Below are 14,235 nucleotides of genomic sequence, written 5' to 3' on the forward strand. Positions count from 1 at the left end.
ATGGATAAAGGACCTGAATGTGAGACAGGAAACCATCAAAACCCTAGAGGAGAAAGCAGGAAAAAACCCTCTCTCACCTCAGCCGTAGCAATCTCTTACTTGACACCTCCCCAAAGGCAAGGGAATTAAAAGCAAAAATGAACTACTGGGACCTTATGAAGATAAAAAGCTTCTGCACAGCAAAGGAAACAACCAACAAAACTAAAAGGCAACCAACAGAATGGGAAAATATATTTACAAATGACATATCGGACAAAGGGCTAGTATCCAAAATCTATAAAGAGCTCACCAAACTCCACACCCGAAAAACAAATAACCCAGTGAAGAAATGGGCAGAAAACATGAATAGACACTTCTTTAAAGAAGACATCCGGATGGCCAACAGGCACATGAAAAGATCCTCAACATTGCTCCTCATCAGGGACATACAAATCAAAACCACACTCAGATATCACCTCACGCCAGTCAGAGTGGCCAAAATGAACAAATCGGGAGACTATAGATGCTAGAGAGGATGTGGAGAAACGGGAACCCTCTTGCACTGTTGGTGGGAATGCAAATTGGTGCAGCCACTCTGGAAAACAGTGTGGAGGTTCCTCAAAAAATTAAAAATAGACCTACCCTATGACCCAGCAATAGCACTGCTAGGAGTTTACCCAAGGGATACAGGAGTACTGATGCATAGGGGCCCTTGTACCCCAATGTTTATAGCAGCACTCTCAACAATAGCCAAATTATGGAAAGAGCCTAAATGTCCATCAACGGATGAATGGATAAAGAAATTGTGGTTTATATACACAATGGAATACTACGTGGCAATGAGAAAGAATGAAATATGGCCCTTTGTAGCAACGTGGATGGAACTAGAGAGTGTGATGCTAAGTGAAATAAGCCATACAGAGAAAGACAGATACCATATGTTTTCACTCTTATGTGGATTCTGAGAAACTTAACAGAAACCCATGGGGGAGGTGAAGGAAAATTAAAAAAAAAAAAGGTTAGAGTGGGAGAGAGCCAAAGCATAAGAGACTCTTAAAAACTGAGAACAAACTGAGGGTTGATGGGGGGTGGGAGGGAGAGGAGGGTGGGTGATGGGTATTGAGGAGGGCACCTTTTGGGATGAGCACTGGGTGTTGTATGGAAACCAATTTGACAATAAATTTCATGTATTGAAAAAAAAATAACTTAAAATACCAGGGTAATAAAACTATGAAATTAAAACATGTAAAAAAAAAAAGAGTTGGATGCTTAACTGAATGAGCCCCATGGGGCATTCGTGAACTACTCACTATTTTAACTTAGTTTGACTTCATACTGAAATCCATCAGTGGTACACAAAAGTTTTGCAGCTTTTCCTCATGTTAGAAGATTTACCTTTCCTGACACATGATTGCTTTAGAGTAAAAGGAGAACGAAAGGGCTGTGTTTTCTAATAGTAGAGACAACAGTAAAAAGGAATCATAACCTCGTATTTACATACTCTCCTATTATCAGACTTCTTTGTGTACAGTATACTATATGTAGCTTCACATATTTTATAACATCAATAAGCCAAAGATATATTAAAATATCAAATATAAAGGGTATTTGGATTATTTTATGTTTTAGAGCCCTTACTCTATTTGTGAGTCCTTGGCCTTACCTAACGAAGATCTGTTTAGTCTTGTTTATCCCTTATGGTTTGCCATTCTTAAAAAAAAAAAAAAAAATTAACATTTACTCATTTTTGAGAGACAGAGAAACAGAGCATGAGCAGGGAAAGGGAAGAGAGAGGGAGACACAGAACCTTAAGCAGGCTCCAGGCTCTGAGCTGTCAGCACAGAGTCTGACATAGGGCTCGTGCTCACGAACTGCAAGATCATGACCTGAGCCGAAGTTGGACGCTCAACCAACTGAGCCACCCAAGTGCCCCAAGGTTTGCCATTCTTTACTCTTATGGAGTAGCTATATTAACACATCTATGAAAATTATGTGTATGGATATAGACTCCTGATTAACTGATGAAATCAATTCACCCATAAAGTTAAATTTAAAATCTTGTGTCAAATCTTTATGCTTAATAACAAAAGCCAACGTAACAAAAATTGTTTTATTCTTCACTAACTTTATAAGCCTTAACTACAAAAGTGTTGATTTTTAAGCTTTTATTTCCCAGCCATTTTCTTTGCAGATTCCTAAGGACTATATGCATGTCCAAAGTGGAGACTGAAAACAGTTGTCTCATCTCTTGGAGGCCTTTGGGTCATATATCTTTACAGCCATGCTGGTGTGACCAACTCTGTTTGGTCAATGTCAGTGAAATCCTTTATCTTAAAAAGGTAACACAGGATAGTGCCCATTGCAGAAATTTGGACTCTACATAAAAAAAAACCAAAAAATTCCCTACCTTTTGTTCTACCAATTGCTGTACTTAAAGTGAATGTCTATTTTATTAGTAATCTTATACATTATTATCTTTAACCACTGACATTTGAGCCTGCCTCAGATGGATAGTCTTATTAAATAAGATTATAAACAGAACTATATATTTGCTATAGCAACTTTAAAGTTTTTAGGTGAACTGATAAGTGCTATATTCTTACAAGTTTTTTAAAATTTGAATTAAACTATGTAAAGGTTTTCTTTATGCTTTAGGAATTTTGAGTTATAATACATCCATTTTCTTGGGTAACAACTTATCATAGAAGTATATTCATTGATGATTTTTTCAGAATGGAAAGATATTATGTCTGATATCTTGGTGTTTTTTTCTTTCCTATTATTTTCTGGGATGTCATTAAATTATAAATACTAATTGAAAAACAGATGTTTCATTGTTACAAGTTAAATGAACAGGTGTCTTTCAACAGTAAAATAAAAGTCTTTAGTGTCCTTACAGATATGATTCTTACTGTTTTTTTTTAATGCATAATGGGGATTTTAATCTTAATATCTCATTTTAAATTCAACTTAAATACACAATACTTTTAAAAGTTGGAAAGTCTTAACTATCTATTTTAGAGTTTTTACACTTAAATTACTTAATCCTTTTCACAAAGAACTGACATGTCATTTCTTGAAAGAATATTGCCTGGGAGATAATTACTTGAATTAGATATTTATACTCCTGGTTTCTTGGCATTCAATGGAATATTTGGCTGGAATTATTCTGAGGTTTTAGAAAAAAAGGTACATAGGAAATAAATTTAAAATATAATGCTTCCATTCAGATAGAGCAGAACATGGCAAGCCTCTACTTTTGGAGATGAACAAAAGGATTTAGGGAACCAGAACCCTATCTAGGAAAAATAGACACACATTTAGGAAAAGATCATCTTGGAAGGTTTCCCCTGTTTCGTGTCAAAAAGTAACGCTCTTCATCTAATTACAGGAATGGAAAAGAAGAGAGACGGTGCTACACATCCAGAACACTGTAGCAAAATAAGCATGCACATGCACACACACACACACACACACACACACACACACACACAATTCCTGTCCCTTCGAAAAGCATTGAAATAATTTGGGACATAATTTACTAATTGCAGCCAGTTAATATTACTGGTGACATACTGATTGGCAGAAGGCACAGTTACAAGGTGTTCAGTGATGTGTACTCCCACTGAGCTAATTAGTGTACCTCCAAGCTTTAGCTATGGGCTCCCTTATCAACAGAAGACTGTATCCAGGCCTCTGTCCCCTTTGATGTCCCAGGGCTCAAACATCAGAGTGCAAAGCCGAGCAGGTAGCTTTAAGACTGGATAGAGTTGGCAATACCTGTTACACATTTCCCACACCCTCTTCCATTAAATATAATAGTTTCAGAAACTCCCAGTGTTAGAATGACATTTGGTAACAGACCGTCAGTGCTGTCATTTGGGCATTAAAATAATCGAATGATTTTTCTACTTTAATTAGCTTGCTTTTCCTACTCTAATATCAACTGAAATTTGGAATTTAAGAAAAATGATGATGATGAGCCATATTAGCATCCGTCTGTTTTTCTCCTTGGTGAAGGGAGCTGTTGGAAGAAGTTTCACTATTCCAAATATAGCGTAACATATAATGTATAAAAAGTATTCACGTGTCATCTAAAATAATTATAATTATTCTGGTGATGCTGTGAGATAAGAGCTTTTGTGTGTTAGGTGACACACTGGGTGATTTCACTTGGGAGTCTAAATACACTCTTTTAAAAATGCAGATTTGTGCACTGGTGTTTCTTAGAAGGACGAAATGTAAGAGTAGGTAAGACAGAGATGTGTCCACTGAAGTCATTTTAGAATTAAACATACTTTGATTTGAATTCCAGCTCTTCCACTCATTGAGCAAACAATTTAATCTGACTCAATTTCCTTCTCTGTAAAATGGGAATAATACATCAGAAGTTCTTTTGAGGATTATATTAGGAACTATATACTGCTTAACCCAGTAGCTACCACATAATGAGTACTCAACACAGCTTTTATTATTTATTTTTTAAAACAGTATATTTTTAGGTATTTTCTACACCCAATGTGGGGCTTGAATTTACAATCCCAAGATCAAATGTCGCATGCTTTACTGACTGAGCTAGCCAGGCACCCTTCAATTGAGCTTTTAAAGCGGTTATATTAATGTGATATTACATATAGGCTCAATAAATAATTCACTCACAATTAATTATACTTAATACAATTATAAAACGAAATGATATATTTTATTAGTCAATGTTTTATAATGAATGGTATATAACATTCTTCTAAAATATATTAGCTATAACATATACTTTGTAGTACATCATAATATACTATTAACATACTATAGTCACAAAATAAAAATTATATAAAGTATATTTCATATTATATTAAAATTGGATTATTAAAATTTAATAGTATATCCCCTATTATTATTGAAATTAAATAAGGGAAGAATGGAAAATAATGTCATTTATTTGATTTGTTGTTTCTCAATAAAGTATATAAGCTTGTTACATACCAAACATTTCATTAGTGCTTGAGTGAAATGTCAATTGCATAACTGCTAATCTCTGACCTTCATGAAACTACAAGGGAATTAGAATATCTAAATTATAAAGGAACAAAATAACTCATCTTTTGGAACATCCCCTTCTTTCTTCAACCAGAAAGTCTCTTAAGCCCCAAAAGAGAATCAGTCTTCAATGGACTCCGTGAGCCCAGACCAAAATGTAGAATCACAGCTTGCTCTGAGAATTCTAATGATAATTGTGGATTTAGCTACTCAGGAGAACTGGGACACGAAAATACAACCAAAGTATGAACAAATATTGCTTGAAGTGGCTTCCGTGAAGTCAGGAATTTCCCTCTTATAAGTTATTCTTGGAGCGCCTGCGTGGCTCAGTCAGTTGGGCATCCAACTCTTGATTTCAGCTCAGGTCATGATCTCACGGTAGTAAGATTGAGCCTTGCATCGGGCTCTGTGCTGGGCATGGAGTCTACTTGGGACTCTCTCTCCTTTTCCCTCTGTCCCTCCCCAACTTGCACTTGCTCTTGCTCTTAAAAACAAAAGCAAAAACAAAAACAAAAACCAGTAGAAAGTTATTCTCTCCATTTACATGAACTTTCCGAAAGAGAACTTTGTATTCTGAGTTTATTGATTTCTTTGACTTTCTTCTGAACTCGCAAACTACACTTAAATTGCTTCCAAAGAGTCTAATATTAAGCAGTCTGAAATAAGATGCTTTGGCAATTAATACACCAAAGTTCTTGTTGATCTGAGTTGGCATTGTCCTGGGTTTGTTGTAGCTCATTAGGTGACATCACCACAGATTTTGGCATTTTGGCACAATCATTTGACCTATACTGAGAACACATATTAGACAAAGAAAAGATGGAATACTTTATCCAGAATTTTCCTTTAGTAAACTCTGTAATTTCTTTGTAGATTTTACTATAAAGATAACTTTCTTAGAAGTCTTTTTTAAAAAAGAAGAGTGATCAAATATGTATCCAATGTTTTGGTCTGTTTTCTGGTTAACAACTCTTCTATGCTGCTACTTGGTATCTAAGACATAGTTTATTATATGATTACAGTTTATTACCCACAGGAAAATAATAAAATATTAAAAGCCTATTCCCAGAACAGTATTCTATTTGGCAGGTACAAGTACCCTCCAAATTCAGGGTCGGTCTGCGAACTGTATACAGGTAGTTGAAACCACGTGGCTAGCTGAGATCTCTTGAAGGATTAGGCTTGGAAAGACAAAATTTGATTCAGGAAAGGGTAGTATGAAATCACTGAAGATGAAGAATCTCTGCATATGAGAGTCAGTTCTGGGAGAAATTCCCTTGGATGCTCAGCTCAGCTCTGATCTGGTCAGGAATAAGCCTCTGGCACTTTAGCCAGTCCACTGTGTCGTACCACTCTCAGCCAAAGGAAAGTTGATCAGCATAAGGAATCAATAAAGAAGGCACACCTGGGTGGCTCAGTCGGTTGGGCATCCGACTTCAGCTCAGGTCGTGATCTCACAATTCGTAAGTTCAAGCCCTGCATCAGGATTTGTGCTGACAGCTCAGGGCCTGGAGCCTGCTTCGGATTCTGTGTCTCCCTCTGCCTCTGTCCCACCCCCACTAACACTCTGTCTCTCTCTCTCTCAAAAATGAATAAATGTTAAAAAAAAGAATCAATAAAGAAGATAAATAAACCTCATAATCCCCCAAAAAGATGTAATAAGAGTAATGTCAACCATTGTATGTGCCAAGCGCTGTCCTAAACAGTCCATGATTTTTGTCATTTGATAAGAAAAAGTTTCGCTAATTTGATTACTGTTAAAATTTATAATCTATAGGCTCTGTCTTATAAAAGTCCCAATATCCTTCTATCCTCAAATTCCTCAAAAGTGTGAGTTGCTCATCAAAGAATAAAACTCTTCAAAGTAATAGCAGCAGTAATATGAGTATAACACAACAATACAAATTACCAGTGTACCAGTGTAAGGTTAAAAGGCACTAAATGGTTAAATCTCTGTTTCTGTGCGTGCACGTGCCCATGTGTGTTTCAAGTTTATTTATTTATTTTGAGAGAGAGAGCGTGAGCAGGGGAGGGGTGGGGAGAGAGAGAGAGAGAGAGAGAGAGAGAGAGAGAGAGAGAGAGAGAAAGAGAGAAAGAGGGAGAGGGAGAATCCCAAGCAGACTCTGCATTGTCAGTGCAAAGCCTGACTCAGGCTTGATCTCACAAACTGCGAGATCACGACTTGACCTGAGATAAAGAGTCATATACTCAACTCAGTGAGCCACCTAGGCACCCCATGTGTGTGTTTTGAATGTTGCATGTTTGTGAAGTGTTAAAAGTTAAGTATATATACACCTTGTCTATAAAAATAATAATAAATTGTCTAATATAAGTATACAGAAATTTAGAGATTCAGTATATGCTGCATATGGAAAATCCCCAAATATATAGAAAATAAGCTGTCTTACTATTACAGAGAAATGCTTTGAGATGAAGATAATGTTTTTTCTTTTACTGCTAGGGAATAAAGAGCTCAATAAACCAAATCCTACAAGAGACAAAAGATACAAAAGCTTAACACACAAAAGGATAGACTTAGCTCATGTTTTTTTTTCCTTTAAAAATAACTCACCTTACTTATGATTTTAAAGAGATCATTAATTTGTAGTTCTCCTTTATTTTATTTTTTGAATGTTTATTTATTTTTTCTAGAGACAGTGAGCAGGGTGGGTGCAGAAACAGGAGGGGACAGACGATCGGAAGCTGGCTCTTTGCTGACAGCACAGAACCTAATGCGGGGCTCAAACTCACCAACCAGGAGATCATGACTTGAACTGAAGTCAGACACTCAACTGACTGAGTCACCCAGGTGCCCCTTAGCTCTCTTTTAATAATAGGATTCAATTGTCATAAAATAAAACTAAGGTAAAATATACTGTAACTTTAAAAATTCTAGGGGTGCCTGGGTGGCTCAGTCAGTTAAGCGGCCGACTTCGGCTCAGGTCATGATCTCACAGTCTGTGAGTTCGAGCCCGGCGTCGGGCTCTGTGCTGACAGCTCAGAGCCTGGAGCCTGCTTCGGATTCTGTGTCTCCCTCTCTCTCTGACCCTCTGCTGTTCATGCTCTGTCTCTCTCTGCTTCAAAAATAAATAAAACATTAAAAAAATTTTAATTCTAACACATTCATGAAAATACTAAAAGGTGAGAATCTTCTTGTATTTTAGGTCATGCGGAAATGTTGCTCAGCCAGAATCTTTACTTTCTGTTCTTGAATGTGATATGATGCTGAGTTTGCCGATACAAACATTTAGATCAGTTAGGAAGTTGTATTCTTAAATGGAAAAGGGGGTAATGGCATCATAAGTTGAAAATATTATGTCTAAGGCCATTTTATTTTGACCTACTATTACAAAATAGTTTGTTACTGTCCCACATAAGCTTTCTTATAGAGAACAATTGAGGTGATCAGACAACATGAAGATTTTAGGCTGAACGGCAATCTAAATTAAAAAATAAATACTATCACAACAAAACTATCTCTTCAGAGTTTGACTATCACAAGTGCCGATTACCCATACAATAAACAAGGGCACACAGACACATTATGCAGAAACTTCCAAATAGGAAGGCAAAAAGTAGATAACCAAGGGAAACCATTCTAATTTTCATAATGGAGTTCTACAACAATAATGAACTAAAGCAAAGAATAAGCTAAGTATGCATCAAGAAATATCCACACAAAAATGCACTTAAAGAGAATATAATTGATAGATCTAAGACTTAGGACAAACAAAACAGCCAGTCATCTAACTATACAAATCAATAATAAAGTATATTTTATTTTATGATGTTCATTAATTTTATTGTAATTGTATTTATCACACTACACGATATGACTATGTTATACACTTTGCTTCATTTTTCTTGCTTCTTCAATTAAATGTTTAAGTGCTGTGTCACAAAAATCATTTGTATATGCCCGTATATACTCCACATCAATTTAATTGTAGCTGTACATGCCACTACCAAATGTGTTTGTTGAGTGCAACATGGACATAATGGTTCATCAACCTACACATTATGAAAGAAATTCAACAAGCATATTGCCCTTATAAAGAAGCAAAATAATCTATCATTTGTTTGGGTAACCAGAGGAGTTTCATATGAACTAGTCAGACAACGTAAATAACTCGAGATGTTTATATAACAACTGGTTAGAATGTTTATTTGTAAATAAATACCACAGTTAGAAATAGCTGCTTGAATAACAGATAATGATGTCTGTTCTGTATGTTGATATTCATATTAAATGTATTATAGCAATAAAATTTTGCCTAACTTGTAGCAGCACCAGACTGTGATGGTAATAAACAGTAGTAAAATTTATTTCCAAAACTCTTTGAAGTGTGAGCATGGTTCACGATGCTTTTGAGAGTTGTTAACTGCTATCACTCATTGTGATAACCTGACAGATGGAAAAATAAAAGGCACAAAGGGGTATAATAACTCCCGACATCATATTAGAGTCACTGAACAGACAGAGAAAAATATCAGGGCTTTAAAGATTGTTTTCCAGTGTATACAAATCTCACATTTCCTTTGACAAATTTCTCCTAGAAACTACTCTCATTTTTTTTCAAGTGACATCTGTAAGATTTTTATTTATATTCGTAACTATTCTTCACTATCAAATATTTCAGTCTTCCTAGAAGGTTGAGTATTTCGGGTTCTCTTTAACTTTCTAACACTATGCCTTTTTAACTTGAAAGCAGAGACAATGTCTTTGTTGTTCACCTGTAGATCTCCATTGACTAGGGCAGGGTCCAAGGTACTACATTCAACCAGCAGTTATGGAATTCCTGTATGTTAGTCCCGGTTACTGACTTTAACTCTCAAGTATGCTACTTTCCAATTATAGTACCACTTTTTGCAGTAATAATTCCTATCTACATGGTTGTTAAATTGTTTATAGCTTGAATCCATTAGGACAGCCCCTGTTTTAAGTGCTGGCACTCTCCAAGTCTTCTTCCTCTCTGATTCAGTAACTACTTTAGATGTTAAATACTTGACAAAACATAGGAATAAAAATTAAGGAAATGAAATACTTCCTTCAAAGCAATTAATATTTCTAATGTTTTCTTAGTTTAACACTTTGATAAAAAGGAGTTTAAGTCCTCTTTGTACTATGTTATCATTTTATTCTGTTTTCAGGATTCTTTAAAGATTGTCTATAATTTACCATTAATCCAAATGTGTTCATAGCAAAATGTAAATCTATCATCTGGTATTGATAAGGACTTGGTAAAATTAATGTTGCATTGTCTCATGGCCTGACAAAGGAATGCCACTCCTGCCTGGAGACATTTAAATGTACCCTGAAAAAGAGTCTATGCAGTGTTTCCATGTTATCATCACAAATACCTACCAGTGTTTATAGTTATCAGCGCTACTAAAATAGCCAGGAGGGCTAATTAGCTCAATTGGAAAATGTGACTTCAGTGAGGTCGATACCCTCCCTTGGAAACGGAATTTAAGCCACCAATACACCTCAGGGTGAGGTTCAAAAATGCACTGAGCATTTTCCAGGCCACACCTGTAAATTGTTTGTATGGTATATTTTCTTTTGGTGAAGTCTTGCCTGAAGTGCTTCTTAAGTGCTTCCCCTTAAGTAGGATTCTGCCTTAGCGACTAGCAAAGACAACCTCAAATAAGAAAGGCAGTTTAATGTACAGTCTAAAAGAATGGATTCTAACATCAGAGTAGCTGGGTTTAAATCTGCCTCAACTTCCCTGTATGTCACCGTGCATGCATGATACATGACCTAACAGGCACATGTCTGTTTCCTCGTCTGTAAAACAGACATAGGGTACTTAAATCTCAGAGCTACTGTAATGAGTAAATGAATAAATATGTGTGAAGGTATCAGCTGGGTACATACTAAGTGCTCTATGAAAATTAGTCACTTTGATTATTAATATATTAATGCTTGATGATTCCAATGTACAAAATACATTCAGAGCTGATCCTTCCAACCCTCTGGCCTCTGTTTGCTGGATTCTTCTCCTACAGTTTTGTCCTCTAACCTATTTCAGCCATTCAGTCTCATACTGCACTGCCCAATGTGGTAGATATATGTGACTATATTTAAATTTATTACATTAAATACAATTAAATTTTCATTTTTCAGTTTCACGATCTACATTTCAAGTGCTCAATAGCCACATGTGGTTAGTGACCATTATATACACAGCCCAGAAATAGAGCATTTCTATCATCACAGAAAATTTTATTGGATACTATTGCTATAGACCTTGCATTGAATAACTTTAATCTCTTCCAAACCTTAGTATCATGCATTCTACTCTTTTATCAATACCTCTTATCTTTCCAGACCACTCCATATTTTACTATGATGTCAACCATATTTTTAACTTATCAGTTACTCTAATTTAGCAATTCAAAAGATTTTTAGTCTTAGGAACACTTTACAATCTTAAAAATTACTGAAGATGCCAAAAAGCTATCATTATGTGGGTGATATTTATTGTTTTTTTTTTTTTTTGGTTGCTGTTGTTGCATTGTAAATTAAAATGAAAAACTACAAAATAATTTAAAAGTTTATTAAAATAGCAATAAAAAACTGATTGTACATAAACATAAATACCCATTTTAGTAACAATTCCCGCATTTGGGAAATGACTACATTTTTCAAACAAAAAATGGAGAAAAGTAGACTGTTTGCATTTTGAAAATCTCTCATGTCTAGCTAAAAGAAGGCAGGTGGATTCTCATATCTGTTTCTGTATTAAATCTGTTTGGTATCACACATAATGAGTTCTGGAAAGCTCCACTGTAGATTCATGAGAGAATGAAAGTGAAAAAGGCAAGTAAGCTCTTACTAGTGTTATGAAAATAGTTTGGATTTCTGGCAAGAATGTCAGAGAATCTTCAGAAATGCCCAGACCACACACAGAGAACCAGTGCTCTAGATGCTACCATCTTATCATTTGTTGTTCCTCACTCCATGCTTTACACAGCTTAAGTAACTCCCTTGTCTACGAGATTAATTTCCTTGCCTATACGTCTATATCATACCAGTTTGGCAAAGCCACAACCATGTTAAATGCTTTTCTGCCCTATTTCACACCTGTATCTGCACAAATGAAAGCTGGGGTAAACTCACACAATCCTGTGGACTTATCTTACTTTGCATCTTGGACCACAAAAGGACTCTCGGTATTGCCAAGCAATGCCACTGTGTATCATAAACTCTTAGTGCTTATATTCCACTTTCTTCTTTAACCCCTAATCCCCCAAATCTCTTCCCTTATGCTCACTCTCAGTGATCTACCTTACTGAAGAAAGCAAGCATTCAGAAGAGAACTTCCACAAATTTCTACCACCTCATGTACACCCTCTAGCATCTATTTGTTCATGTATGATCTCTGTTACTATCCACTGCTAATGGAAGAGTGCCCCATTCCAACAATTCAATTCTCTTTTCCCTTTACATCACCAGTATTCCTTCCCTGTTGGATCATTCCCTTCACCATACAAACAAGCTGTTTCCTGAGTGAAAAAGTTCTTTCTCTTGACTCCATTTACTCTGCTAGCTACCATCTGATTTGTAGCAAAAATCTTCAAAAAGTCACCTATAAACCCTGTTTCTAAACTCCCTCTCCAATACATTCCTAAACACCCTCTAATCAAGCTTTCACGCTTATTTTCCTCAGAAATTGCTCTGTCAGTTGCATCTAGGTTGCTAAATCCAATGCTTAATTTCCAATTCTCATCATAGATGACTTATCAAAGTACTTGACAAAATTGATTACTTTTGCCCCTTTGGTACATACCCTTCACTTGGCTTCTAGGACATCGCTCTCCTACCTACACCCTTTCCTCAGGTTCTTACCTGACATTTCTTTTTGGTGTGTCTCAGTTTATCTTCTCTTTCTGTCTACACTTGCAGTTTCAGTCATCTCATCCGGGCTCTACTATCATCTGTATGCTGTTAACTTCCAAATTAAAAATTTCAAACAAACCTCCCTCTTGAATACCTGACTTGTAGAGCCAAATGCCCACTTCTTCTCACTCCCTGGCCCCAATTTCTCCACCTAGATGTCAAATAGATATCCTTAGTTTAACATGTACAAATATAATTACTAATCTCCATGCACAGTCTTTCTCATCTCAGTTGTTAGAAAATCCATCCATCCATCCAATCCATCATAAAATTCTGTTGGCTCTGCTAAAATGTGGCTGGTGAAACTGAGGAATTGAATTTTAAATTAAATTTTAAGTTAAATTTAACAGTCGCCTATGCCTAGTGGTCACCCTATTAGATACAGCACAGGTCTAGATTAATGACTCAAACAATAAAAACTGTACAACCATTGGTAAAAAGAAGCTGAGAATAAAAGTAAATATATGCAAAAGAAAGTAAGATAGAAAAGAAGAAAGAATATAAAACCAGGCAGGACAAAAAGAAGGCAAACAGGATCTATAAGTTTTAGGTTCAGTTACGTATTACAAGTGCCTAAAGTAGTACGTACCAAGAGTAATGCTAAGTAAATACTGAATGGATGTTAGCACTAATGATTTTACATGTTATGCATCCAATGTGTAAACCAAAGGACAGATTGATATTTTGTGGGTTTTTCTTTCATTTCGTGATTTCTCTTTTATTTCTAGTATTTCCAAATTCCAACAATTAATGTTTGTGTCACAACTTAGAAAAATACCATCATCTTTAGCTCTTGTCCATAAAATGTTAGTTTTAAATGGCTTAAGGTCCCACATAAGTGGTTTCTTAACATACAGTCCTTTGCATAGAAATTAAAATGCTGCTGATCAAGTTTTTTGCTGCTGACTTTTAAGGATTGGAATTATCTATAATCAGACACAGAATATAACCTCAAAAGTTAGAGAAAGACTAAGTTTCTTCATATTCTGTTTCGAAGACTTTAGACTCTGGATAGATTATAGATAAAAACGTTTTCTCCAATAACAATATTTTTGTCAGTCGGACTTCTACTTCCTATAGTTTTGTCAATAAACTTGTTTCTACTAATTAGAAGGACCGATATTTCCTAAAGTTTGCCATGGGTTGAACATGATGAAGTTTACTTTATTTTAAGGGGTTCATGCAAAGAAAAAAAATATATCAAAAAGTACATGTGTTACCTTTAAAACTTTACATTGTCTGACCACCTAAAAGAATAATAAATACTTAAGGAAGATTCTGTTATTTCATTCATTGATAAAATAAAGTCAGAGAAACAC

This window comes from Panthera uncia, chromosome A2 (assembly GCF_023721935.1).
Source record: "Panthera uncia isolate 11264 chromosome A2, Puncia_PCG_1.0, whole genome shotgun sequence".
In the NCBI taxonomy this organism is placed as follows: Eukaryota; Metazoa; Chordata; class Mammalia; order Carnivora; family Felidae; genus Panthera; species Panthera uncia.